The 3,995-nt window shown below is 42.1% G+C and overlaps 1 protein-coding gene across 1 annotated transcript in view; it reads left to right on the top strand.

The window, feature by feature from the left end:
* The first annotated feature begins 343 nt into the window (after positions 1-343).
* The window catches only part of LOC106808576, a 43,360-nt gene continuing 39,708 nt past the window's right edge, over positions 344-3,995 (top strand). The window contains exon 1 of the mRNA XM_014811338.1: positions 344-368. The gene's annotated coding sequence lies outside the window, so the exon portion shown is untranslated. The remainder of the gene's footprint in view (positions 369-3,995) is intronic.

Here is a 3,995-nt window from a genome sequence, read left to right as displayed (position 1 = left end):
GAGAGAGAGAGAGAGAGAGAGAGAGAGAGAGAGAGAGAGAGAGAGAGAGAGAGAGAGAGAGAGAGACAGGGAGGAGAGAAAACGACACGCAAGGGGAAGGAACCGAAAAAGCGAGATATGGCGGCGAATAGAGCCTGCTCGTGTGGGCGTCTACCAAACACTGATGACGTCATCGATGCATTTTTACGCCATGTGCAATGATGACCTCAATGCGTAGCCGTTTCTGCGTACTCGCGATCCGTGAGAACGACAACACCCCAGCGGCGATTCAAGTGCGGCCATCGTAAATCAACTATCGAGAAAATCGGCGCCCGCAGGACGTTTTTATGGTTTTCTAGAATCGATGTTCAGTTGCTCGGCAGATGCTGGTAGGTAGATAAGCAACGGGAAGCGCGCACGCGGGCGGAGTCCGCAAGAGGAATTTTTCTAGCGCCTGCGTTTATTCTCAACGCGAAGGCAGCCAGAGATCTAGAGATGGAGACGGCTGCGGCAGCCGCGGTGGTGTTAAATGTTTCCCCTGTATCACTAGTCTTACTGACATAGCGCAGCATCGCTTAGCACGCAGTACGCGACAAAGGGAGTGCGCGGGGGAAGGGGAGAAATTTGGTCTTGTCTTTGAACGTTCGGCTTTGTGTTTGTGTACCGAAACATTGTCGAAATTATATCATAGATAACATCAGCCTGTTGTGTAGCGACGGAGGGCGTCAAGGAAATCTGTCGTACTCAATAAACGCTTAAAGCCAGGACACCTAGGATGGCCGTTTGCATCTTAATGGCGTGATATATACACATCAAGAGTACATAATACAGATAAATAATCTATATTTTGTACTCTTGATACACATCCAGCCTACCTCCAAAGCTCACACAGAGACACATACAAGCGCGCGAACACATGCGCGCAAGCACACACAGACACCCACGCGCGCGCACGCACAAACAAACAAACGAACAAACAGTTGAAACATAATTATGTGACCACGCACGCAATCCGCATGGCAATGACACCATTATAACCGTGCTGTTTAGTAGAAGACATAGAAGATCCCTGGAAGATCTACCGAGAGTCTTATCGGATTAACTGAGCATTTACGAATTGCGATGCGAGGAATAGTTGAGAGCAAGCGACAGAGAAATGGACACGGGCAGAGATAGAGTGAAAGACAGAGACATGTATGAAGAAGAGGCCTGGACGGCCTCTTACAGGAATACTACAGCATATCTACAGGAATCGAGTGAAAGACAGTAGGGTTTAATTGGAAAAGGAAGAAAGAGAGAAGGGGAGAGCGAAAAGGACAGAGAATGAGAAATGAATCTGTTCAAACATATTACTGCTCAGCTAGGTTATTAGGAGGTCATATATGCAGGATTAGAACATCGAAGGCGAGGCGGACTTACAGCGCACAAAATGACGACTCAAAATCTGTCATGGAAATTCCGTCTCAGCGGACAAACAATACACCTCATTGCGTTTACGACTCGCCCACCGTCACAAGTGCTACGAACATGCACATGACCGGCACAAGCGCGCGGATCTATGCCGCTATGGGAGTGTGCAATGTACGGAAGGGAGCACTGCCTGCGCTCGTCGCCCGTTGCGCTGCGACGCGCGTTTATGACGTTTCGAAACGCATCGCGTTTGAAATTGATGCGCCTATAATTGGTAAGTGTTGCACCAGTACATACGTGCTTCCTGGCAATGATTCCGCGTTTTATGTAGCAAAAAATCGTAATCCGAAAACGGTGTGTATGGATTTCATATCGTAAGCGACTACACGTGCGAAAAATATATTTTAAAAAAGGTAAATAGATATATAAATAAATTAAAAAATTAAAAAATTAATAAAGAAATAAATATACGATTAAACGTCATACAGATTATGAGGTGGTTAATGAAAGCGACTGTGACGTCACCAGGACCGTATGATGACGTCACATGAGATTTCGCACGAGTTCATACGAGCATCGAGTGATAGCGCGGGACATTTGTACATGTAACGCATGTATAACCCGACACAACAGACAACTCCTTGCGGCTACCGTTCCAAGCGCACAGCTAAAGTACCAACATGGCACGACTCAAAGACAAACCTATTACATCACATATTATTCTAATCTCATACACGGAGTGTTTTGTGCGTGTAGATTTTCCACTCGCTTCCGTAGATTTTCCAACGCCACCCGTGTGTATATTGCTACTATCCGGCTAGCATTTATCTATCAAACCCGCCCCTGCTAGCAAGCGATGATTCGGGCGCGAATAGACATTAATTCAGTGCGGCTTAGGATTTTAATTATCAACGTCTGTCAGGTTGAAAATTTCGAAACTGAATACGAATCGAATAGTGACTGAATAGACATTTTGTACTAATTATAGTAATTATTTAATTATTTTAATTTGAGGCTTCAAGATTAATTAGTCATATGAGCTTCTTGTTCCAATTTTTTAGGTCAAGCCTCAAGTTCTCAATTGTTAGGTAATATTCGCTTACAATAAGTTTCATAGTAAGATTTCAAAATGTATGAACCATCTTCAAATGGTCTCAAAGAAATGAACATATTAAAATGGAGCCGTGATGAAATTTATAATCAAACTTGTCGTATATAGTTGTCGTACATAAACTTGTCAATATAGTTAGCGATTATATTACACTGTCACTAAAATTGTCTAGATGGCGACAGTTTACAATTGAAATAATTAAAACATTTATCATAACAATAATTTAAGCAGGTTTATGCCTATTCCATAATATGTAGTATATATGTAAATAATATATGTAATGTATAATAAATGTATGTGCAATTCTAATTGCACAATCAATTAAACATCGTTTAAATTTTAAATTTTATGATATTTTTACTGCAAAGCGTAAAGCGACCATCCATATTGCCATATAAAAGTTGAAAAGAAGTAAACGTTCATCAGTTCGCAACGCACGGCCTGAACCACGGTCACAACGATGTGTTTGCAATATATAACACGAGCTAGTTTGGCTTGCGACTTAATTCACACAAAAGCGCCCAGCTCACGGTAGGGATAATCGGTGAATAATGCAGTGGTTCAACAATGCCTCGTGTTACTTAGTATCATTGAAATAACAGACGAAAATAGCCCAAATGATGTGGTGAAAAGAAATGAACATATAAAAACGAGCGGGGGTGTTTGGAGCTCTCACCATGCCGCGTACCGTGTATATATACGCGTCTAACCAACGCCATTGTTCAAACTACACGGTACGCCACTCAGCTAGCATTTACATAATAACTGTTATAATAACATTATATTACACTACATTTTTAACGGGCTTTTTTATGCAATGGCCTTAATAACATTACCGACGAAACAGTAGCCACGTTCGCATGCACTCACGCCTAGCTGATGTTGAGTGACGTTTATATCTTCTTCGCTAATTAATTGAGTTAACAGTTGTGTTAATTGTAAATACGAAACGTCGCGATGTACAAAAAAGTACCTTTCGCTCGGCGATTAAACTGTACCTTACACTTTATATATAATCAATTTCACAGTGGCTTATCTGTTTGTCACATGATACTTGAACTTTGAAGAGTCTGTTGGTAACCTTTGCAGCTGAGCTAGCGCAAATTACGGGGTAAACAAATTCGATACTTGAAAACCAGCTAACCTGCCATTAGTGATACATGCCACTATAAAGCAAAGGCGCACAGGGAATTATGTTTGTTGGGCAAGCATGCATGAGTTTCGAATCTGCCGCGAAGGAGAGCACAAAGACAAACATATACAGACAGATAGACGCGTCATACATTTACACACATTAGACAAAGAAAATGTGAGATAGAGATCGAGTAAGAAAGAACGAGAGAGAAGGAAACAGCGGGGGAGAGAAAAGAAGAATACGAGAAGGAGGAGGAAAAAGATACAGAGAGAAAGAGGAGAGAGAGAAGAGAAGAGAGAGAGAGAGAAGAGAGAGAGAGAGAGAGAGAGAGAGAAAGGCAGAGCAGAGAAGAGAGAGAGT

Source organism: Priapulus caudatus, unplaced genomic scaffold, assembly GCF_000485595.1.
Source record: "Priapulus caudatus unplaced genomic scaffold, Priapulus_caudatus-5.0.1 Scaffold287, whole genome shotgun sequence".
Taxonomy (NCBI): domain Eukaryota; kingdom Metazoa; phylum Priapulida; class Priapulimorpha; order Priapulimorphida; family Priapulidae; genus Priapulus; species Priapulus caudatus.
This window is presented reverse-complemented; position numbering and strand designations above follow the sequence as displayed.